The sequence below is a fragment of the Pongo pygmaeus genome, chromosome Y (assembly GCF_028885625.2).
Source record: "Pongo pygmaeus isolate AG05252 chromosome Y, NHGRI_mPonPyg2-v2.0_pri, whole genome shotgun sequence".
Classification (NCBI taxonomy): Eukaryota; Metazoa; Chordata; class Mammalia; order Primates; family Hominidae; genus Pongo; species Pongo pygmaeus.
The window spans coordinates 43,233,833-43,259,844 of NC_072397.2; positions in this window are offsets into that span (position 1 = coordinate 43,233,833).

Consider the following 26,012-nt stretch of genomic DNA (forward strand, 5'->3'; position numbering starts at 1 on the left):
TGGAGTGGAGTGGAATGGAGTGGAGTGGAATGGAATGGAATTGAGTTGAGTGGAGTGAAGTGGGATGGAGCAGAGTGGACTGCAATAGAGTGGAGTACAATGGAATGGAGTGGAATGGAATGGAATGGAGTGGAGTTGAGTGGAATGGATTGAAGAGGAATAGAATGGAATGGAGGGGAATGGAAACGAATGGATTAGAGTGGAATGGATTTTAGGAGAGTGGAAAAGAGTGGAATGGAATGGAGTGGAAAAAAACGGAACGGAGTAGAGTGGAGCGGAATTGAGGGGAGTGGAATGGATTGGAATCGAATGGAGTGGAGTAGAGTTGAAAGGAATGGAATGGAGTGAAGTGGAGTGGAAAGGACTGGAATGGAGTGGAATGCATTTGACTGTAATGGAATGGAATGGAGTGGAATGGGATGCAATGGAATGGAATGGAGTGGAGTGGAATGCAATGGAGTAGTGAGCAATACAATTGAGTGGAGTGGGTTGAAGTGGAGTAGAATGGATTGGAGTGGAATCAAAGATTGGAAAGGAATGGAGTAGATTGGAGTGCAGCAGATTGCAATGGAATGGTGTGGAGTGGAATGGAATAGAATGGAACGAAGTGGAGTGAAGGGGAAAGGAATGGAGAGGAGTGGATTGGAGTGGAGAAGAATGGAGTGTAGTGGAGTGTAGTGGAATGGAGTCAAGTGGACTGGAATGGAGTGGAGTGGAATGGAAAGGAGTGGAATGGAATTGAATGGAATTGAGTGGAGTGGAAGCGAATGGAGTGGAATGGAGTAGATTGGAATTGAACACAGTGGAATGGAATGGAAATGAATGGAATGGAATGAATTGTACTGGAGTGGAGTACAGTTGATTGCAGTGGATTGCAATGGAATGGAATGCAATGGAATGCAGTGGAGTGGAATGTAATGGAGTGTATTGAAATGGGATGGAATGGAAGGTAGTTGAGTGGAGTGGATTGGAGTGGAATGGAGCGAATGGACGGGAATGGAGTGGAGTGGAATGGAATAGAGAGGAGAGCATTGTAAAGGAATTGAATGGAGGATAGTGGAGTGGAATAGACTGGACTGGATTGGAATGCAGTGTAACGGAATGCAATGGAATTGAGTGGAGTGGAAACGAATGGAGTGGAATGGAGTAGATTTGAATGGTATGGAGTGGAATCAAATGGAAATGAATGGAATGGAATGGATTGGAATGGAGTGGAGTGCACTGGAGTGCAGTGGAGTGCTGTGGAATGGAATGGAAAGGAGTGGAGTGGAATGGAATAGAGTGGAGTGGAATGGAAAGGAATGGAATGGAGGAGAGAGGAGTGGAATAGAGTGGTGTGGTTTGTAGTGGAGTGGAGTGGAGTGGAATGGAATGGAACGGAGTGGACTGGAGTCGAGGGAACTGGAATGAAATGGAATGGAGTGGAGTGGAGTGGATTGGAATGTAATTGAGTGGAGAGGAATGTAATGGAAAGAAAGGTAATGGAGTGCACTGGAATGGAGTGCAGTGGAAAGGAGTGGAGTGGAATGGCATGAAATTGAACGGAGCAGATACTAGTGGAGTGGAGTGGAACGGAGTGGAATCTAATGGAATGTTGTGGACTACAGTGGAGTGAAGTGGATTGGAATGAAATGGAATAGACGGAATAGGATGCAGTAGAATGAAGAGGAGTGGATAGGAATGCAGAGGAATAGAATGGAGTGGAAAGGAATGGAGTGGAGTGGAATGGAGTGGAGTGGAATGTAAAGGAGGATTAGAGTTGAATGAAGTGGAATGGAATGCAGGGGAGTGGAGTGGACAGAAATGAAATGAAATGTAGTGGAGTGGAGAGGAATGGAGTAGAGAGGAATGGAGTAGAGTGGAATGGAAAGGAGTGGAACGGACTGGAATTTAACTGGAATGGAATGGAATGGAATGGAATGGTATGGAAGGGATTCGAATGGAATGGTCTAGAACGGAGTGTAATGGAACAAAACGGAGTGGAATGAAAAGGAATCAATTGGAATGAAATGGAATGACATGGATTGGAGTAGAGTGGAGTGGAAGGGAGTGGAGTGGAATGGAAAGGAGTTGAATGGACTGGAATGAAGTGTAGTGGAGTGGAATAGAATGGAATTAAGTGTAATGTAGCGGAGTGGAGTGAAATGCAATGGAATGGAGTGGAGTGGAGTCGAGTCGAATGGCCTGAAGTTGAGTAGAAAGGAATGGAATGGAGTGGCCTGGAATGCAGTAGAGTGGAATGGAATTCAATGGAGTGGACTGGAATGGATTGCAATGGAATGGAGTGCAGTGGAGCGGAACCGAATGTAATAGAATGGAGTGCAATTAAATGGAATGGAATGGAGTGGAGTGGAGTGGAATGAATTGGAGTGGAGTGGAATGGATTGGAATGGAATCAAGTGGAGTGCTCTTGATTGGAATGGAATGGAGAGGAGTGGAGTGGAGTTGATTGGAGTGGAGTAGAATGTAATGGAATGGAGTGGAGTGCAATGGAATGGAGTGGAATGGAATGGAGTGGAGTGGAATGGTGGGGAGTGGAATGGAGTGGAGTGGAGTGACATGGAATGGAGTGGACTGGAGTGGAGCGCTATGGAATGGAATGGAGAGGAGTGTAATGGAGTGTTGTGGCGTGCAATGGAATGGAATTTAAGGGAACGGAGTGGAGAGGAATGGAAAGGAGTGGAGTGGAATGGAATGGAGTTGACTTTAGTGGAGTGTAGAGGAATTGAGTGGAATGGAGTAGTGGACTGGAATGCAGTGAAGTTGTATGGAATGGAGTCGAGTGGAATGGAATGCAGTAGAATGGAAAATAATGGAAAGGAATGGAATAAAATGAAATGGAATTGAATGGAATGCAATGGAATCTAGTGGAGTGCATTGGAATGGAGTGAAATGGATTGGAATGGATTGCAGTGGAATGGAATGTAATAGAATGGATTGGAACAGAGTCGAGTGGAATGGAGTAGAGTGGAATGGTATGGAATGGAGTGGAGTGGAATGTAATGTAATGTAATGGAGTTGATTGGAATGGAATGGAGTGGAGTGGAGTTTAGTGGAATAAAGTGGAGTAGAATGCAGTAGAGTGGAATGGAATGGATTGGAATTGAGTGCAGTGGAAGGGAGTAGAGTGGAACGGAATGGAGTGGAGTGGAATCGAATATAGTGTAGTGGAGAGAGTGTACTGCAGCAAAGTGGACTGGAATGGAGTGGAGTGAAATGGAATGGAGGAGAATGCAAGGGAATGGAATGGAGTGGAGTGGAGTGGAATGTATCGGCGAGTAATGGTGTGGAATGGAGTGGAATGGAATAGAATGGAGTGGAGGGGAATGGATTTTAGTAGAGTGGAATGGAGTGGAATTGAACAGAGTGGAATTAAACGTAATGTAGTGGAATGGAGTGGAGTGGAGTGGAATGGAGTGCAGTGGAATGGATAGGAATTGATTGGAGTGGAGTGCAGTGGAATGGAATGGAATAGAGTGGATTGGAGAGGACTGGAATGGAGTGTAATGCACTGGATTGTAGTGGAATGGAGTGGAGTGGAATGGAGTAGAATGGAATGGAATGTAATGGAATGAAGTGGAGTGCAATGGAATTGAGAAGTATGCAATGAAATGGAGTGGAGTGGCCAGAGATGGAGTGGAATAGAAAGGAGTGGAATGGAAAACATTGGAATGGAATGGAGTAGATTGGAGTTCAGTGGGGTGGAGTGGAATAGTGTGGAGTGGAATGGAATGGAGTGGAATGAACTGGACTGAAGTGGAAAGGAGTGGAGTGCAGTGGAATGGATAGAAATGGAGTGGAGTTGAATATAGTGGAGTAGGATGGAGTGGACTGGAATGGAATGGAGTGGAATTTAATGGAGTGGAAAGGAATGGAATGGAATAGAGTGGAGAGAAATGAAATAGAGGGGAATGGAGTAAATTGGAATGTATTCGAGTGGAATGGAATTGATTGGAATGGAGTTATGAGCAGCGGAGTGCAATGGATTGCAGTAGAATGGAGTGAAATGGGAAGGAATGGAAGGTAGTTCAGTGGAATGGCATCGAATGGAACGAGTGGACTGGAATGGAGTGGATTGGAATGGAATGGAGTGGAGTCGAAAGGAATGGAATGAAATGGAGTGGAGTGGAATGGAATGGAAAGAAATGGAGTGCATTTGAGTGGAGAGGAGTGTAATGGAATGGTGTGGAATGCAGTGGAATGGAATGGAATGGAGTAGAGTGGAATGTAATGGCACTGGAATTGAGGGGAGTGTAGTGGAGAGGAGTGGAGTAGAGTGGAAGGAGTATAGTTGACTGGAATGTAGTGTAATGGAATCTAATGTAGTGAATTTAATGGAATGGAATTGAATGGAGTGGAGTGAAGTGGAATGGAGTGGAGTGGAGAGGAAGGGAATTGAGTAGAGTGGAATGGAATGGAATGAAATGGAACGCAGTGCAGTGGAATGGAGTGGAGTGGAATGGAGTGGAGGGGAATGGAGTGGAGGGGAATGGAGTGGAGTTGAACAGAATGGAGTGTAGTGGAATGGAATGGAATGGAATGGAATGGAGTGGACTGGAGTTGAATGGAGTGGAGTGGAGAGGAATGGAGTTGAATGGAAAGAAATGGAATGTACTGGAATGGATTTGAGTGGAACAGAATCTACTAGAGTGGAATGGAATGGAATAGAATGGAGTGGAGGGGAGTGGAATAGAGTGGAGTGGAGTGGAATGAAACTGAGTGGAGTGGAATAGATTGGAATTAAAGGGAATTGAGTGCAGTGGAATGGAGTAGAGTAGAATGGAGAGGAAAGGCATGGAACGGAATGGAGCAGAATGAAATGGAGTAGATTGGAGTGGAGTGGATTGGAACAGAATGGAATGGAGTCGAGTGGAATAGAGTGGAATGTAATGCAGTGGAAAGGAGTGGAATGGAATGGAGTGGAGTTCAGTGGAATGGAGTGGAATATACCGGAACAGTGTGGAATTTAATGGAATGGAATGAAGTGAAATGGAATGGAATGGAGTGGAATGGAATGGAGGGGACTGGAGTGGAATGGAATGGAGTTGGGTGGAATGGAGTGGAGATGAGTGGATTGCAGTGAAGTGGAAAGAAATGGAGTAGAATGGAGTGGAATGGAATGGAATGGAGTGGAATGGAATTGAGTGGAGTGGGATGGAGTAGAGTGCAGTAGATTGGAGTGAAATGGAATGAAATGGATTGGAATGGAGTGGAGTGGAGTTTGGTGGGGTGTCATGGAATGGATGGGATTGAATGGAGTTGAGTGGAATGGAGTGGAGTGGAATGGGGTGGACTGGAATGGAGTGTAGTGGAAAGGAATTTCATGGAATGGAGTAGAATGCAATGGAATGGAGTGGAGTGGAATGGAATGGAATGCAGTGGAGTGCAGTGGAGTGGAGTCGAGTGGATGGGAATGGAGTGCAATGGAGTGGATTGGAGTGGAATGGAGTGGAATGGAAAGGAATGGAATGAAGTGGAGAGGAGTGGAATGGAATGCAATGGAATTGAATGGAATGGACTGGAGTGGAAAGAGTCGAGTGGAGTGGAGTGCAGGGGAGTGGAATTGTATGGAGAGGAGTGGAATGAAGTGGAGAGGAGTGGAATGAAATGGAATGGATTGGCGTGTGGTGGAATGGAGTGGAGTGGGGTGGATTGCTTTGGAAAGGAATGGAGTGGAATGAATTCGAGTGGAATGGAGCAGAATGCAATGGAGTGGAGTAGTGTGGAATGGAGCTGAATGGACTGTCATGGAATGAAATGTAATGGAATGGAGTGGGATGGAATTTGAAGAATGGAATGGAATAGAAAGGAATGGAATGGAGTGGAGTCATGTGGAATGGAGTGGAGTGGGGAGGAATGGAGTGGAAAGGTGTGGAACGAAATGACTTGTAGTTGAGTGGAGGGGAATGGAATGGAGTGCAATGAAATGGAAAGGACAGAAATGCAATTGAAAAAAGTGGGGTAGAATGGAGTGGAATGATGTGGAATGGAGCAGAGTGTGGAGGAATGGAGTGGAAAGATGTGGAATGAAATGACTTGTAGTGGAGTGGAATCGAATGAACAGGAGGGGAGTAGAATGGAGTGGATTGGAGTGGAGTTTAGTGGAGTGGTGTTTAGTGGAATGGAATTGAATGGAATGGAGTGGAGGAGAATGGCATGGAATAGAGTGGAATGGAATATGGTGGAATGGACTGGAGTGGAGTGGAGAGGAATGGAGTGGAGTGGAGTGGACTCGAATGGAGTGGAGTGGAAGGAAGTTAGTGTAATGGAATGGAATGGAATGCAATGCAGTGGAGTGGATTTGAATCGAGTGGAGTGAACTGGAATGGAGTGGATTGAAATGGAATGGAATGAAACAGAGTGGATTGGAGTGGAGTGAAATGGAGTGGGGTAGAATAGAGTTGAATGGAATAGAATGGAAAGCTATGGAGGGGAATGGGTGGAGTGGAATGGAATGGAATGGAATGGAATTGAAATGAGTGAAGTGGAATGTAGTGGAGTGGAATGGAAACGAGTGAAACGGAAAGTATTGGAGTGGAGTGGAATGGAATGGCGTCGTGTGGAATGGAATGGAATGGAGTAGAATGGAATGGACTTTAGTGGAACGGAGTGGAATTGAATGGAATGGAACTTAGTGGAATGGAATGGAGTGGGTGGGAATGCAGTGCAATGGAATGGAGTAGAGTGTAGTAGAGCGTAGTACAATGGAAGAGAGTGGAGTGGAATTCAGTGGAATGTAGAGGAGTGGAGTGGAATGGAGTTGAGTGGAGTGGAGTGGAGTGGAATGCAGATGAGTTGAGTGTATTGGAGTGGAATGGTACGGAGTTGAGTCGAATGGAATGGAGTGGAATGGAAAGGAATGGAATGGAGTGGAGTGGAAAGAAGTAGAGTCGAATGGAACGGAATGGAGTGCAATGGAATGAAATGGAATAGAGAGGAGTGTAGTGGAATGGAATGGAATGGAAAGGATAGGAATGGATTGGAGGGCAGTGGAATGGTACGGAGTGGAAGGGAGTGGAATGGCGAAGAGGGGAATGGATTGGAATGCAGTGGCGTGTACTGAAATGGAGCAGAGGGGTGGAGTAGAATGGAGTGGAATGCAGTGTAGTGGAGTGGAATGGAATGCAGTGGAGTGGAATGGTTTGGAATGGAATGTAGCGTAGTGGAGTGGAGTAGAGTGGAGCAGAATGGAGTGGAGTGGAATGGAGTGGAGTGGAATGGAGTGTGGTGGAAAGGAATGTCTTGGAATGCCATAAAATACATTGGGGTGGAGTGGAGTGGAATGGAGTGGAGTGCCGTGGAGTGGAGTGGCGTGGACGGAAATGGAGTGCAATGTAATGGATTGGAGTGGGGTGGAGTGGAATAGAAAGGAATGGAATGTAGTGGAGTGGAGTGGAATGGAATGGAATGGAATGTACTGGTGTGGAAAGGAGTGGAGTGGAGAGGAGTGCAGGGGAGTGGAATGGTATGGAGAGGAGTGGAATGGAGAGGAGTGAAGTGGAATGGAATGGAATGGATGGAGTGTGGAGGAATGGAGTGGAGTGGGGTGGAATGGTTTAGAATGGAAGAGAGTGGAACGGATTCGAGTTGAATGGAGTGGAATGCAGTGGAGTGGAGTAGTGTGGAATGGAGTTGAATGGACTGCAATGGCGTGGAATAGAATGGAGAGGATTGGAATGGAATTTAATAGAATGGAATGGAATGGAATGGAATGGAGTGGAATGATGTGGAATGCAGTGGAGTGGGGAGGAATGGAGTGGAAAGGAGTGAAATGGTATGACTTGAAGAGGAGTGGAGTGCAACGGAATGGAATACAATGGAATGGAATGGATTGAAAGGAAATGGAATGGATTGGAGTAGAGTGGAGTGGAGTGAAGGGAATGGAATGGAGTGGAGTGGAATGGAATGGAATAGAATGGAATGAAGCGGAATGGAGCGGAAATGTGTGTTGTGGAGTGGAGTGGTGTGGAGTGGAGTGGAGCGGAATGGAATGGAACGCATTCTAGTGGAATGGAGTGGAATGAAATGAGTGGAATAGAGTGGAGTCGAGTGCAGTGGAGTCCAGTGGAATGGAAAGGCATGGAATGGAGTGAAGGGGAACAAAAAGGAGAGGAGTGGCATGGAATGGAGATGAGGGTAGTGTAGTGGACTGGAATGGAATGGAGTAGAGTGGAGTGGAGTATAATTAACTGGATTGCACTGGAATGCAATGGAGTGGAATGGAAAGATATAGAAAGTACTTGAGTGGAATGGAATGGAGTGGAATGGAGTGGAGTTCAATGGAATGGAATTTCGTGGAAATAAATGGAATGGAATGGAGTGGAGTGGAGTGGAATGGAGTGGAGTGGAGTAGAGTGGAGTGGAATGGACTGGAGCAGAGTGGAGAGGAATTTAGTAGAGTGGAATGGAATGGAAAGGATTGGTATGGAAAGGAATGGAATGGAGTGGAACGGAGTGGAATGGGGTGGAGTGGAATGGAGTGGAATGGAATTCAGTGGAATGGAATGGAATGGAGTGGAAAGGAATGGAATAGAATGGAATGGAGTTTAGCGCAGTGGAATGGAGTGGAATGGATAGGAATGGAGTGGAGTGGAATGGAATGGAATGGATTGGAACGGAGTGGAGTGGAATGGAGTAGAGTGGAATGGAATGGAAAGGAGTGGAATGGAATGGAATGGAATGAAGCGGATTGGAAGGGAATGCAGTGGAGTGGAGTGGAGTGGAGTGGAATGGACAGGAGTGGAGTGGAATGGAGTGGATTGGAGTGGAGTTTCGTGGAGTGGATTTTAGCAGAATGGAATTGAATGGAATTGAGTGGAGTGGAATGGAATAGAGTGGAATGGAATGTGGTGGAGTGGAGTGGAGTAGGGAGGAATTGAATGGAGTGGACAGGAATGGAGTGGAGTGGAAGGAATTCAGTGTAATAGAAAGGAATGGAATGGAGTGGAGTTGAATGAAGTGGAGTGGAGTGGAATGGAGTGGACTGTAATAGAATGGAATGAAACGGAGAGGATTGGACTGGAGTGAAATGGAGTGGGGTGGAATAAATTTGAATGGAATAGAATGGAAAGCAGTTGCGGGGAATGTAGTGGAGTGGAATGGAATGGAATGGAATGCAGTGAAGTGGAATGGAGTGGAGTGGAATGGAGACGAGTGGAGCGGAATGTAGTGAAGTGGAGTTGAATGGAATGAAGTGGAGTGGAATGGAATGGAGTTGAGTGGATTGGAGTGGAAAAGGACATCAGAGGAGTGGATTGGATTAGATTGGAATGGAGTTGAGTGGAATGGAATGGAGTTGAATGGAAAGGAATGGAATGGAGTGGAGTGCAATGAAGTGGAGTGTAATGGAGTGGAGTGGAAAGAAATAGAGTAGAATGGAATGGAATGAAGTGAAATGGAATGGAATGGAGAGGAGTGGAGTGGAGTGGAATGGAGTGGAATGGATAGGAACGGATTGGAGGGGAGTGAAATGGAATGGAATGGAATGCAGCAGAAGGGATTGGAATGGAGAATAGGGGAATGTAATCGAATGGAGTTGCATGGAATGGAATGGAGTAGAGAGGGGTGGAATATAGTGGAGTGGAATTCAGTGGAGTGGAATGGAATGGAATGGAGTGTAGTCGAATGGATTTGAATGGAATGGATTGTAGTGGAATGGGGAGGAGTGGAGTGGAATGGAGTAGAGTGGATTGGAATGTAGTCGGGTGGAATGGAATGTAGTGGAATGGAATTGAACGCAATGAAACCGAGAGGAGTGGAGTGATATGCAGTGGAATGTATTGGAATGGAGTGGAGTGGAGTGTAATGCAGTGGAGAGGAGTAGAATGGAATTCAATGGGGTGAAGTAGAATAGAGTGGAATGGAAAGAATTGGAATCAAATGGAATGGATTGCACTGGATTTGAATTGAATTGAGTGGATATGAGTGGACTTGAATGGAGTGGACTGGATTGGAATGGAGTGGAGTGGAATGGAATGGAATGGATGGGAATGGAGTGGAGTGGAGTGAAATGCAGTGAAGTGGAGTGGAGTGGAGAAGATTGGAATGGAATTTAATGGAATGGAATCGAGTGGAATGGAGTGGAATGGAATGGAGTGGAATGGAGTGGAGTGGAATGGAATGGAGTGGAGTGGAATGGATTCGAATTGAATGGAGTATAATCAACTGTATTGGATTGGAATGTAGTGCAGTGGAATGGATTGGAAGGGAATGGAATGGAATGGAATTTAGTGGAGTGGAATGAAGTGTGAAGAAACGGAGTGGAACGGAGTGGAGTGGATTGTAATGGAGTGGAGTGCAGTGGAATGGAATGGAATGGAATAGAATGGAGTGGAGTAGAATGGAATTTAGTGGAGTGGAGTGGACTGGAATTGAGTGAAGTGGAAGGAATTGAGCGCAATGGAATGGAGTGGAGTGGAGTGGAATGGAGTGGACTGGAGTGGAACGGAGTGGAGTGAAATGGAATGGAACGGAGTGGAATGAAGAGGAATGGGGTTGAGTGGAGTGGAATATAGTTGAAAGGAATGGAAAGGAATAGAGTGGTGTAGAATGGAATGGAATGGAATGAAATGGAATGGAATGCAGTAGAATGGAATGATATAGAAGGCCATGGAATGGAGTAGAGTGTAGTGGAGTGGAGCAGAGTGCAGTAGAGTTGAATGAAGTGCAGTGGAATGCAATGGATTGGAAAGGAAGGGAGTGGAGTGGAGTGGAATGGATTGGAGTGGAGTGCAGGGGAGTGGAATGTAATGCAATGGAGTGGAGTGAATGGGAGTGGAATGAAATGGAATGGAACGTGATGGCATGGAGTGGAATGCAGTGGAGTGGAGTGGAACGAAGATGAAAGGAATGGAATGGAATGGAATGGAACGGAGGGGAGTGGAGTGGAATGCAAAGGAATGGAGTAGATTGGAGTGGAGTGGACATTAGTGCAATGGAATGGAGTGGAGTGGAGTGCAGCGAGGGCAATGTAACGCAATGGAGTGGAGTGAATGGATGTGGAATGAAATGGAATGGAATGGGATGGCATGGAGTGGAATGCAGTGGAGTGGAGTGGAATGAAGACGAAAGGAATGTAATGGAATGGAATGGAGTGGAGTGGAGTGGAATGGAATGGAATGGAGTAGATTGGAGTTGAGTGGACATTTGTGGAATGGAACGGAGTGGAGTGGAGTGGAATGGAGAGGAATGATCTGGAGAGGTATTACATGGAATGGAGTCGAGTGGAGTGGAGTGGAGTGGAATGGATTGGAATGGAATGTCAGAGAGTGGAGTGGAGTGGGGTGGAATGAAGTCGAATGGAACAGAGTGGAATGGATTGGAATACAAGAGAGTGGTGTGGAGTGCAGTGGAATGGAGTGGAGTGGAGTGGAGTGGACTGGAATGAAGTGGAATGGAGATAATTGCAGTGGAATGGACTGCAGTGGAATGTAGTGGAATGGAATGGAATGGAAAAGAGTAGAGTGGAAAGGAATGGATTAGGGTGGAGTGAAATGGAGTGGAGTGGATTGGAATGGAGTGCAGTGGAATGGAGGGGAATGGAATGGAGTGGAGTGGAGTAGAGTGGAATGGAATGGAATGGAGTGAAATGCAATGCAAAGGAGTGAAATGCAATGGAAAGGAATGTAGTGGAATGGAATGGAGGGGAGTGGTATGGAGTGGAATGGAATGGAATGGAGTGAAGAGGAATGGATTGGAGTGGATTGGAATCAGGTGGAAAGGAATGGAGTGGTATTAAATGGAATGGAGTGGAGTTGAGTGAAAAGGAACGGAGTAGAGTGGAATGGAATGGAGTGGAGTGCAGTGGAAGGGAATAGAGTGGAATGGATTGTACTGGAATTCAGTGGATTGGAGTGGAATGGTGTGGAATGGAATCGAGTCGAATGGTGTGGAATGGAATCGAGTGGAATGGTATGGAATGGAATGGCGTAGATTGAAATGGAATGGAATGGAGTGGAGTGGAACGGAATGGAATGTAGTGGAGTAGAATGGTGTGGACTGGAATGGAGTGGAGTGGAATGGAGGGGAGTGAAGTGGAATGGAAAGAAGGGGAGTGGAAGGGATTGGAATGGAATGCAGTGGAGTCCAGTGGAATAGAATGGAAAGGAGTGGAGTGGAGTGGACTGGAATGGAGTGGAATGGAGTGGAAAAGAGTGGAGTAGAATGGAGGGGAATGCAATGCTATGAATGGAATGGAGTGGAGTGCAGTGGAATAGAAAGGAGATGAATGGAATGGAAAGAAATGCAGTAGAATGGAATTGAGTGGAGTGGATTGGAGTGGAATGGCATGGAATGGAATTGAGTTGAGAGGAGCGGAGTGGAATACAATGGAATGGAATGGAGTTAAATGGAGTGGAATGAAGTGGAGTGGAGAGGAGTGCAGTGGAAAGGATTGCAGACGAATGGAAAGGAAAGGAATTCAGTGGAGTGGATTAAAATGTACTGGAATGCAGTGGAATGGAATGAAATGGAGTGGAATGGAAAGGAATGTAGTTGAATGGAATGGAATAGCATAGAATGGAGTGGAGGGGAGTGGAGTGGAAAGGAGTGGATTGGAAAGGAATGGAATGGAATGGAATGCAGATGACTGGAGTGGAATGGAGTACAGTGGAAAGAAGTGGAGTCTAGGTGAATGGAAAGGAACGGAGTGGAGTGGAATGGAGTGGGATGGAATAGAGTGGAATGGAATGTCATGGAGTGGATTGGAGTGGGGTGGAATGAAGTGGAATGGAGTGGAGTGGAATGCATTGGAATACAGTGGAGTGGAGAGGAGTGAAGTGGAATGGAATGCAGTGGAGTGGAGTGGACTGGAATGAAGTGGAATGGAGTGGATTGAAGTGGAATGGACTGGAGTGGAATGGAGTGGAATGGAATGGAATGGAATGGAAAAGAGTTGACTGGAAAGGAATGAAGTGGAGTGGAGTTGAATGGAGTGGAGTGGAATGGAGTGCAGTGGAGTGTAGTGGAATAGAATGGAGTGGAGTGGAGCGGAATTTAATGGAATGAGGTGAAATGCATTGGAAAGGAATGTAGTGAAATGGAAGGGAGTGGAGGGAACGGAATGGAAAAAAATGGAGTGGGGTGGAATGGAGTGGAATGGAATGGACTGGAGTGGAGCCAAGTGGAATGGAATGGAGTGGAGTGGAGTATAATGGAATGGAGTCGAGTGGAGTGGAGTGGAATGGAATGGAATGTGGTAAAACGGAGTGGAATAGAAAGGAGTGGAATGGAGTGGACTGAAGTGGAGTGCAGTGGAGAGGATTGCGGTGGAATGGAATGAAATGGAATTGAGTGGAGTGGAGTGGAATGGAATGGAATGGAATGCAATGGAGTGGAATGGAATGGAATATATTGGGATGGAAGGTAATGGCATGGAATGGAGTGGATTAGAGTGCAATGGAGTGGACTGCAGAGGAAAGGAGTGGAAAGGAATGGAATGGAATGGAATAGAATGGAATGGAATGGAATAGAATGGAATGGAATGGAATGGAATAGAATGGAATGGAATGGAATGGAATGGAATGGAATGGAATGGAATGGAATGGAATGGAATGCAGAGGAGTGGAGTGGAATGGAGTGGAGTTGAATGGAAAGGAACAGAGTGAAGTGGAATGGAGTGCACTGGAGTGGAATGGTGTCGAATGGAATGGAGTGGAATGTAATGGAGTGGAGTATAGTGGTGGAGTGGCGTGGAATGGAGTGATGTGGAATGGATTGGAAAGGAAAAGAGTGGAGTGGGGTGGGGTGCAGTGCAATAGAATGGAGTTGAGTGGACTGGACTGGAATATAGTGGAATGGACGGGAATGGACAGGAGAGGAATGTAGTGGAATGGAATGGATCTGAGTAGAGTGGAATGGAATGGAGTGGAGTGGAGTGGAGTGGAGTTGAGCAGATTGTAATTTAATGGAGTGTAGTGGATTGGAATGGAATAGAATAGACTAGAGTTGAGTGGAATGGAAAGGAATGGAGTTAAATGGAATGGAAGGGAATGCAGTGGAATGGAACGAAGATGAGTGGAGTGGAGTCTAATGAAATGGAATGGAATGCAGAGGGATTGAGTGGAATGGAATGGAGTGTTATGGAGTGGGGTTGAGTGGAGTGGAGTGGAATGGATTGGAGTGGACTGGCAGGGAGTGTAGTGGAATGAAATGGAATATAATGGAATGGAGGGGAGTGGAGTGGAATGGAGTGAATTGGAGTGAAATGGAGTGGAGGGGAATGCAATAGAATTAATTAGAGTGAATTGGCGTTGAATGGAGTGTATTGAGTAGGAATGGAGTTGAATGGAATGGAATAGATTGGAATGGATTGGATTCGAATATAGTGGATTCCATTAGAGAAGAATGGATTGGAATGTAGTGGAATGGAATGGAAACGAAAGGAAAGAAATATAGTGGATTGAGGTAGTGGAGTGGAGAGCAATGGTGTAGAGGGGAGCAGAATGGAATGCAATGGAATGGAATGGAATGGAATGGAATGGAATGGATTGGAGTCGACTGGAGTGGACTGGAATGGAGTGGAATTACATGGAATGAGGTGGAGTGGAGTGGACTGGAATGGTATGGATTGGAATGGAATGAAGTGGATTGGAGTGGATTGGAGTGAAGTGGAATGGAGTTGAGCAGAGTGGAATGGAAGGAAATGTAGTAGAGTGGAGTGGAGTGGAGTTGAATGGAATGGAATGGAGTGGAGTGGAATGGAGTGGATTGGAATGGACAGGAATGGAAAGTAGTGGAATTAAACGGAATGTAGTGGAGTAGAGTGGAGTGGAATATGAAGGAATGGAGTCGAGTAGAATAGATTGGAATGGATTGGAATAGATTGGAGAGGAGTGAAATTGAGTGGAATGGAGTGGAGGGGAATGAAGTGGAATGGAATGTAACGGATTACAGTGGAACGGAATGGAATGTAGTGGAAAAGAATGGACTTCAGTGCAATGGAGTGAAGTAGACTGGAATGGAGTGGAGTGGAATGGAATGCAGTAGAAATGAAAGGATTGGAATGGAGTGGAGTGAAATGGAGTAGAGTGGAATGGAATGGAATGGAATGGAATGGAATGGAATGGAATGGAATGGAACGGAGTGGAATGGAATGGAAGGGAATAGAGTGAAGTGGAGTGGAGTGGAATGGAGAATGATGGATTTGAATGAAGTGCAGTGGAATGGAATCGAATGGAATGGAGCGGGGTGGAGTGGAATAGAGTGGAATGGAATGGAGTGGAGTGAGATTGAATGGAATGGAATGGAGAGAAGTGGAGTGGAAAGGAGTGTAGTGGAATGCAGTGGACTGGAGTGGAATCGAAGGTAATGGAGTGGAGAGGAATGGAGTGGAATTGAATGGAGTGGAGTGGAGTGGAGTGCACTGGAATGAGGTGGAGTGGAAGTAATGGAGTGGAGTGGAGTGGAATGAGTGGAGTGAAACGGAACTGAATGGAATGGAGTGGAGTGGAGCGGACTGGAGTTTAGAGGAATGGAATAGAGTTGAATGGAAGGGAATTGAAACGAGTGGAGTGGAGTGAAATTGAGTGGAGTGGAATGGATTAGGGTGGAAAAGAGTGGAGTGGAGTGGAATGGAGAGGAGTGGAATGGAATGGAATGGAGTGAATTGGAGTTAAACTAAATGGAATGAAATGGAATGGGATGGAGTGGAATGTATTGGAGTGGAGTGGAATGGAGAGGAATGGAAATGAGTGGAATGGAATGGAGTGGAGTGGAGAAGAGTGGGGTGGAGTGGAATTGAATGGAACAGAGTGGAGTGGAGTGGAGTGGAATGCAATGGAATGGAGTGGATTGGGATGGGATTGAGTGGAATTGAATATAATGATATTAAGTGGAATGGAGTGGAGTTGAGTGGAATGTATTGGAAAGTAATGGAGTGGAGTCCTGTGCAATGGAATGGAGTGGAATGGAGTGGAAGGGAATTCAGTGGAATGGAGTGGAATACTGTGGAAGGGAGTGGAGAAGATTGGGGTGGAATCGAATGAAATGGAATGTAGTGGTATGGAATGGAATGTAGTGGAGGGGAAAGCAATGGCTAGGAATGGATTGAAGTGGAGTGGAGTGCAGAGGAATTGAGTCTATTATACTGGAATGGATTGGAGTGGAATGGAATGGAGTAAAATGGAATGGAATGGCAGGGAATGGAGTAGAGTGGAGTAAAATATACTGGAGTGCAGTGGAATGCAATGGAAAGGAATGGAATATATTGGAGAGGAATGGATTGGAGTTGAGTGGAATGCAGTGGAATGGAGTGCAGTGGAATGGAGTGGACTGGAATGGAATGGAATGGAATGGAATGAAGTGGAGAAGAAAGGAGCGGGGTGGAATAGAATGGAGTCGAATGCAATGGAATGGAATTCTATGGAGGTGAGTGGAGTGGAGTAGAGTGGAATGGAGTGGAATGCCGTGGAATGGAATAGAGAGAAATAGAGTGGAATTTAGGGCAATATGGTGGAGTGGAATTGAGTGGAATGGACTGGAATGGAGTGGAACAGAATTAAAACTAGCTGAATTGACTGGAATGTAATGGAGTGGAAAGGAATGGAATGGAGAGGAGTGGAATGTAGTGTACTGGAGTGGAAAGGAGTGGAGTGGAGTGGAGTGGATAGGAAAGGAGTGGAATGGAATGGAAAGAAATGGAGTGGAATGGAAGAGACTGGAGTGGAATGGATTGGAATGGAATGTAGTGGAGTGGAGTGGAGATGAATAGAATGCAATAGAATGGAGTGGAATGCTAAGGAGTAGAATGGAGTTGAGTGGGGTGGAATGGAGTGGCGTGTTTTGGAATGGAATGGAATTGAAAGGAGAGAAATGGAATGAAGTGGAGTAGAAAGGAATGGGATGGAATGGAGTGGATTGGAGTCATAGATTGGAGTGCAATGGAATGGATTGATGTTAAATGGAGTGGAGTGTAATGTTATGGAGTGGAATGGAACGGAATGGAATGGAATGGAAGGGAATGGAATGGAACGGAATGGAATGGAAAGGAATGGAATGGAATGGAGTGGAGTGGAATGGAGTGGAATGCATTGGAATTCAGTGGACTGGAAAGGTAGGGAATGGAATGGAGTGCAGTGCAATGGAATGGAGTGGAGTGGTGTGGAATAGAGTGGAATGGAAAAGAATGGAGTGGAGTGGAATGGAGTGGATTGCAGTGGAAAGGATTGAAAAGGAATGGAAAGGATTGGACTGGAACAGAATGGAGTGGGGTGAAAGGGAGTGGAATGGGAAGGAGTTTAATGGAATGCAGTTGACCGGAGTGCAGTGGAGTGGAATGGAATGGAGTCAAATAGACAGGAGTGGCATGGAAAGGAGTGGAATGGAATGGAATTGAATGGAGTGGATTGAAGTGGAAAGGAGTGGAATGGACTGGAGTTTAAGGGAGTGGAGTGTAATGCAATGGAATGGGGTGGACTGGGATGGAGTGAAAAGCAATGGAGGGGATCACAGTGGAGTGGAGTGGAGAGCAGTGGAATGGAGTGGAAGAGAGTGGAGTGCAGTGGAAAGGAAAGGAATTGAGTGGAGTGGACTTCAATGGAAAAGGGTAGAGTGGAATGGAATGCAATGGAATGCAGTTGAGTGAAGGGCAGCAGAGTGGGGTAAGGTTGAATGTAGTGGAGTGTACTGGAGAGGCGTGGAGAGTAGTGGAATGTGCTGAAATGGAGTGGAGTGGAAAGGAGTGGAATGGAATGGAAGGGTCTTGACTGGAGTTGAGTGGAATGGAGAGGAACGGATTGGAAAGGAGTGGAGTGGAATGGAATGGAATGGACTGGAGTGGAGTGGAGTAGAAAGGAGTGGAATGGAGAGTAGTGGAATGGAGTGGACTGGAGTGGAATGTGGTGCAAAGGAATTCAATGAAATGGAGTGGAATGGAGTGCAGTGGAGTGGAGTGGAGTGGAACAAAATGGAGTGGACTGGAGTGAAATGGAATGGAGCAGAATGCAATGGAGTGAAGTGCAGCAGAGTGGAGTGGCGTGGAATGGAGTGGTGTGGAATGGATTGGAATGGAAAGGAGTGGAGTGGAGTGCAGAGGAATGGAATGGAGTGGACTTGAGTGGAGTGGATTAGACTGGAATAGTGTAGAATGGAGTGGAATGTAGTGGGATAGACTGGAGTGAAATGTGGTGGAACATAATGGAATGGAATGGAGTAGAGTGGAATGGAATGGAGTGGAATGGAATGCAGTGGAGTTGAGTGGAGTGAAGTGGAATGGAGTGGAGTGGAGTCGAGTGGAATGGAATGGAGTAGAGTTGAGTGGAATGGGGTGCAATGGAGTGGAATGAAAAGGAGTGGAATAGAAAGCAGTGTAAAGGAATAGAGTGTAGTGGAAAGGAATGGAGTGGACTGGAGTGGAATGGAATGGAATGGAGTCGAATGGAATGGAATGGAGTGGAGTGGAATGGAATGGAGAAGAGTGGAATGGAGTGCAATGGAGTGGAGTGGAGTGGAATGTAGTGAAATGGAATAAAGTGGAGTGGAGTGGCTTTCGGTGAAGTGGAATGGAATGCAATGGAATGGAGGGGAATGGAGTTCAGTGGAAAGCAATGGAGTGGGGAGGATTGGAGAGGAAAGGAATGTAGTGGAATGGAGTGTAATGTAATGAAATGGAGTGGAGTGAAATGGAATGGAATGGATTGGAATGGAATGGAATGGAATGGAATGGAATGGAATGGAGTGGGATGGAATGGAGTGCCATAGAATGGAAAGTATGTGAGTGGAGTGGAATGGAATTGAATTAAGTGACGTGGAATGGCCCAGCAGTGGGTGGAGTGTAATAGAGTGAAGTGGAGTTCAATGGAGTGGAGTGCAGTGGAATGTAATGCAGTAGTGTGGAGTGGAATTGAATAGAGTGGAGTGGAATGGAATGGAATTGAGTGGAGTGGTGTGGAGAGGAGTGCAATAAAGTAGAGTGGAATGGAATGGAATGTATAAGAATGGAATGGAATGAAATGGAACGGAATGCAATGGAATGGAGTGGAGTGATGTGAAATAGAGTAGAGTGGAATGAAGTAGAAGGGATTTGAATGGAATGGAGAGGAATGGAATGGTAAGGAATGCAGTGGAATGAAATGGAGTGGAGTGGAATGAGGTGAAATGGAATAGAATGGAGTGCAGGGTTGTGGAATGGAATGGAGTTGAACGGAGAAAAGTAGAGTGGAATGGAATGGAGTGGAATAGAGTGGAGTGGAGTGCTGTGGAGACGATTGCAGTGGAATGGAATGGAATGGAATTAAGTAGAGTGGAATGGAATGGACTGCAATGGAGTGGAAAGGAAAGCAATGGAGTGGAAAGACATGGAATGTATTGGAATTGAATGAATGGCATGGAATGGAGTGGAATGGATTGTAATGGAGAGAGGTGGAGGGGAAAGGAGTGGAAGGGAATGGAATGTAATGGAATGGAATGGAATGCAGAGGAGTAGAGTGGAATGTAGTTGAGTGAAATGGAGTGCAGTGGATTTGAATGGAAAGTAACGGGGTGGAGTGATATGGAGTGAAGTGGAGTGGAATGGAGAGTAAAGGAAAAGAGTGGAATGTAATGTAGTGGAGTGGAGTCGAGTGGCGTGGAATGGAGTGGAGTGGAATGGATTGGAATGGAAAGGAGTGGAGTGGAGTGCAGTGGAATTTAATGGAGTGGAGTGGAGTGGACTGGAATAGTGTGGAATGGAGTGGAATGCAGTGGAATGGACTGGATTGAAATGTAGTGGAATTTAATGGAATGGATGGGAATGCAGTAAAGTGGAATGGAATGGAGTGGAGTGGAATGGAGTGCAGTTCAGTGGAGTGGAATGGAGTGGAGCAGTGTCGAGTGGAATGGAATGGAGTGGAGTTGAGTAGAATGGAATGGAATGGAATGAAATGGAATGGAAAGGAATACTGTGAAATGGAATGGAGAGGAGTGGAATGGAGTGAAATGGAATGGAGTGGAGTGGAGAGCAGTGGAATGGAAGGAATGGAATGGAATGGGATGGAGTGGTATGAAATGGAGTGGAATGGAGTCGAATGGAGTGGAGTGGAGAGGAATGGAATGCAGTAGAATCATAGGGAATGTAATGGAATGGAGTGGAGTAGAGTGTAATGGAGTGAATTGGAGTGGAATGGAAGGGAGGAGAATGGAATGGAATGGAATGGAGTGGATTGGAGTTCAATGGATTGGAATGGGTAAGAATGGAGTTGAATGTAGTGGAATGGAATGGATTGGAATGGATTCGAGTGGAGTGGAATGGGGTACAGAATAATGGAATGGAATGGAGTGGAATGGAATGGAATGGAATGGAACGGAATGGAATAGAGTGCAATAGAATGGAGTGGAGTGGAGTGCAATGGAGTGACGGGAGTGTAATTGAATGGAATGGAATGGAATGGGGTGGAGTGGAATGGAATGGAATGACGTGGAATTGAGTGGAATGGAGTGGAATGGAATGGAAAGGAATGCAGTGTAATGAAATGGAATGAAGTGAAGTGGAACGGAATGACATGAAATGGATGAAAATGAAGTGGAGTGGAGAGGAAAGGAATGGAGTGTAGTGGCCTTGAATGGTGTGGAATGGTATGGAATGCAGCAGAATGGACTGCAATGGATGTATTGGAATGGAGTGGACTGGGGTGGAGTGTAATAGAATGGAGTGGAGTAGAATGGAATGGAATGGAATGGAATAGAGTGGAATGGAGTGGAGTGGACTGGAATGGATTAGTGTGGAGTGGAATACTAGTGTAATGGAATGGAATGGAGTAGAGAGGAGTGGAATGGAGTTGAGTGGAGTGAAATGCAGTGGAATGGAGTGTAGTGGAATGGAGTGGATTGGAGTGCAATGGAGTAGAATGGAATGAAGTGGTGTTAAAGGTAATGGAGTCTAGTGGAGTGGTATGCAACGGATTGGAGTGGAATAGATTGGAATGGAATGGAGTGGAGTGCTGTGAAATGGAATGGAGAATAATAGAGTGGACTGTAATTCAGTGGACTGTCGTGGAATGGTGTGGAATGGAATGGAGTGAAATGGTATGGAAATGTATGCAGTAGAGTGGAATGGAATAGAGTGGAGTGGAGTGGAGTGGAATGGAGTGGTGTGGAGTGTTGTGGAATGGATTGGAGTGGAGTGGAATATAATGGAGTGCATTGGATTGGATTGGAATGGAACGGAGTGGAGTGCAGTGGAATGGAATGGAATGGAATGGAGTGGACTGGTGTGGAGTGGACTGGAATGGAGTGGAACGAAGAGGAGTGAAATGGAGTGGAATGGAAAGGAATTGAATGCAATGGAGTGGAGTGGAGTGGAATGGGGCAGAATAGATTGAAATGTAGTGGAGTGGACGGGAATGGAATTTAATGGTATGAAGAGAAGGGGAGTGGAATAGAGTGGAGTGGAATGGAATTGATTGGAGAGGAATGGAATGAAAAGGATTGTAGAAGAATGGAGTGGAGTGGAATAGGCTGCAGTGGAAAGCAATGGAGCGGAATGGAAGGGAGTGCAGTGGAGTTTAGTGGAATGGAAGGAAATAGAATGGAGTGGAATGTAGTGGAATGGAATGGAGTGCAGTGGAATGGAATGGAGTGGAGTGGTGTGGAATGGAGTGGAGTGGTGTGGAATGGAGTGGAATGGAAAGAATGGAGTGGAGTGGAATGGAGTGGAGTGGAGTGGATTGAAAAGGAATAGAATGGCATGCACTGTAACAGAATGGAGTGGAGCGGAATGGACTGGAATGCAATGGAGTGGAATGAAATGCAGCGGAGTGGAGTTAAGTAGAGTGGAGTGGAATGGAATAAAATGGAATGGAGTACAATCGAATGGAGTGGAGTGGAGAGGAGTGAAATGGAATGGAATGGAATGGAGTGAAATGGAGTGGAGTGGGGTGGAAAGGAGTGGAATGGACTGGAGTGGAGTGGAGTGCAATGAAAAGGAATGGAGTGGAGTGGAATGGAGTGTAAAGGAATGGAGTGGATATGAGTTGAGTGAAGTGGAGTTCAATGGAATGGAATGGAATGTAGTGGAATGCAGTGGAGTGGAGTGGTTTGTAATGGAATGGAATTAAATGGAGTGGACTCGATTGGAATGTAATGGAGAGGAATGAAAAGGAAGGAAATAGAGTTGAGTGATAAGGAGTGGAGTGGCATGGAGTGGAGTGGAGTGCAGTGGTGATGAATGAAATTCAGTGGTTTCTAGTGTAATGGAATGGAGTGGAGTGGAATGAAATGGAATGGAACGGAATTTATTGGAGTGGAATTGAATGCTGTAGAGTGGAATGGAGAGGAATGGAAAGGAGTGCAATGGAGTGAGTTGCAGTGGAGTGGAGTTGTATGGAATGGAGTAATGTGGAATGCAGTGGAATGTAATGGAGTGGAGTGGAGTGGAGTTTAATGGAATGGAATAGAGTGCAATGGAATGGAGTGGAATGGCATCTTGTGGAATGGAGGGGATGTAGTTTAATGGAGGGAAGTCTACTTGAATTGAGTGGACAGGAGAGGAATGGAGTGAATGGAATGGAATGGTTTGGAATGGAATTGAGTAGAGTGGAATGGAAATGAGTGAATTGGATTGGAGTGGAGCTGTGTGGAGTGGAGAGGAATGGCGTGGACTGGAATGGAATGGATTGGAATGGACTGGAATGGAGGGGAATGGAATGGTGTGGAATGAGGGGAATGGAGTAGAATGGAGTGGAGTGGAGTAGAATGGAGTGGAAAGGAGAGGAATGGAATGGAGTGGAATGGAATGGAATGGAATAGAGTAGAGTTCCGTAGAATGGACTGGAATTGAGTGGAATGGAATGGAGTGGAGTGGAATGGAATGTAGTGGAGAAGAATGGAATGGTATGGCATGGGATGCAATGGAAGGGAATGCAGTGGAGTGGAGTGGAATTGATTGGAGTGGAATGAAGTTGAGGAGAGTTGAATGGAAAGGAATGGAGTGGAATGGAATGGACTGAAGTAGAAAGGAGTGGAATGGAGTGGAATGGAATCTATTGGAGTGGTGTGGATTGAAGAGGAGTTAAATGGAATGGAAAGTAATGGACTGGAATGGAATAATGTGGAGGGGAGTGCAGTGGAATGGAATGGAATGTAGTGTAATGGAGTGCAGTGTACTTGAATTGAGAGGACAGGAGAGGAATGCAGTGGAATGGAGTGGAATGGATTGGAATGTAATTGAGTAGAGTGGAATGGGATGGAGTGAATTGGAGATGTGTGGAGTGGAGTTGAATGGAGTGGAGTGGAGTGGAATAAAATGGAGTGCAGTGAAGTGGAATGGAATGGAAACGAGTAAAATGTAATTGATAGGAATGCAGTGGAATGGAATTGAGTGGAGTGAAAAGTAGTGGAATGTAGTGGAATTGAGCAGAGTGGATTGGAATGGAGTGGAATGGACAGGAACGGAGTGAAATGGAATTGAAAGGAAAGGAATAATATGGAATGGAATGTAATTGAGTGATGTGGAGTCGAATGGACTGGATTTGAGTGGAATGGAGAAGAATGAAGTGGATTGGAGTGGAGTGGAATTAAGTGGAATGTATTGGAATGGAATGGAGTAGAGAGAAAAGGGATGGAGCGGAGTGCAGTGGAATGGAGTTGAGTGGAGTAAAATGGAGTGGAGTGGAGTGAATTGGAATGGAATGGAATAGAGTGGAGTGGAATGGAATGGAATAGAGAGGAATGGAATGGAATTGAATGGAATGGAGTGGAACGGAATATAAAGCAATGGAGTGGAATGGAAGTTGGTGGAGTGGAATGTTATGGAATGGAATGGACTGGAATTGAGTGGAGTGAAGTGGAATGGAGTGGAATGGAATATAAAGTAATGGAGAGGAATGGAAGTTGGTGGAGTGGAATGTTACGGAATGAAATGGAGTGTAATTGAGTGGAGTGGAGTGGAATGGAGTGGAATTGAATTGAATGGAATGGAATGAAATGGAATGGAATGGAATGGAATGGAATGAAATGAAATGGAATGGAATTGAATGGAGTGGAGTGGAATGGAATGGAATGGAGTGCAATGGAATGGAATAGAGTGGAATTGGGTGGAATGGAATGGTATGGAATGGAATGGAATTGAGTGTAGTGGACTTGATTGGGGTACAACGGAGTGCAACGGAATGGAATGGATTGGAATGGAATGGAATGCAATGTAATGGAATGCAGAGGAGTGGAGTGGAATGGAGTGCAGTGGAAGGGAGGGCAGAGGAGTTGAATGGAAAGGAACGTGTGGACTGGAATAGACTGTAGTGGAGTGCAATGCAGTGGAATGGCATGGAGTGGAGTGGAGTGCAGTAGAATGGAGTGGAATGGAGTGTAGTGGAGGGTAGTGGACTGGAATGGACTGGAATGGAGTAGAATGGAGAGGATTGGAATGAATTGGAATGCAAAGGAATTTAAAGGAGTAGAGTGGAATTGAATGTAGTGGAGTGGAGTGGAATGGAGTGGAGAAGAGTGGTGTGGAATGGAGAGGAGTGGAGTGGAGTGGAATGGAATGGACTTGAATAGAGTGGAATGGATTGGAGCGGAATGGAATGGGGTGCAGTAGAGTGGAGAGGAACGGAATGGAATAAGGTGTAGTGGAATGAAGTGTAATGGAATGGAGTGGAATGGAATACAGCACAGTGGAGTGGAGTGGAATGGAGTGCAATTAACCGGGGTGGAGTGGAGAGGAGTGGAATGCAACGGAATGGAATGGAATGGAATGGAGTGGAAAGGAGTGGAATGGAATGGAAGGGACTGAAGTGGAATGGTGTGGAAAGTAGGGGAGTGGATGTGAGTCGAGTGAAGTGGAGTGCAATGGAATGGAATGGAATGGAGTGGAATGGACTGTAGTGGAGTGGAGTGGAAAGGAATGGAATTAAATGGAGTGGACTGGAATGGAACAATTGACAGGAATGCAAACAATGGAATAGATTTGACTGAAGGGGAGTGGAGTGGAGTGGAATGGAGGGGAGTATACTGGAAAGGAAAGCAGTGAAGTGGAATGTACTGGAATGGAGTGGATTTGAATGAAATGGAGTGGAATGTAATGTAATGGAGTGGAGTAGAGTGGAAACAAGTGTAATTGAATGGAATGTTCAGCAGTAGAGTTAAGTAGAATAGAATGGAATGGAGCGGAGTGGAGTGGAATGGAGTGCAATGCATTGGAGAGGAATGGAGTCGACTGGAGTGGAATGCATTGGGATGGAGTGGAATGAAATGGTGTGGATTGCAATGGAGTGGAGTGGAGTGGATGAGAGAGGAGTGGAATGGAATGGAGTGGAGTGGAGTGGCATGGAATGGAATGCTATGCAGTGGAGTTGAATGGAATGTAGAGGAATGGAAAGGAGCAGAGTGGCGTGGAGTGGAATGGAATGGAATGGAATGGATTGGAGTTGAGTGGAATGGAGTAGAAGGAAGTGGAGTGGAATGGAGAGGAATGGATTATAAAGGAATGGAGTGGAAAGGAATGAAACGCAATGGAATGGATCACAGTTGAGTGGAATGTAGTGGAAGGAAGTGGAGTGGAATGAAGTGGAGTGGAGCGAAATGAAGTGGAACAGACTTGAATGAAACGGAGTGGAAAGGAATGGAGTTGAGTGGAGTGGATTAGAGTGGAGTGCAATGGAATGGAGTGGAATAGAATGTAGTGGAGTGGAGTGGAAAGGAATGGAATGGAGTGAAAAGGAAAGGAAGGAGTGGAGTAGAATGGAGTGCAATGGAATGGAGTGCAGTAGATTGATGTGCAGTGTGATGGTATGTTATGGGGTGCAGTGGTGTGGAGTGGATTGGAATGGAGTGGAATGGATTATAAAGGAATGGAGTGGAAAGGAATGAAACGCAATGGAATGGAATGGAGTAGAGTGGAATGGAATGGAATGGAGTGCAGTGGAGCAGAGTGGAATGGAATGGAGTGGAGTGGAGTGGAACGGAATGGCATGGATTGGAGTGGAATGGAATGAAGTGGATTGGAATGCAGTGAAGTGGAATGGAGTGGAGTTACTGGAGTGGGATGGAATTGAAAACAGTGCAGTGGAATGGCGAGGATTGGAATGGAAAGGAATTCAGTG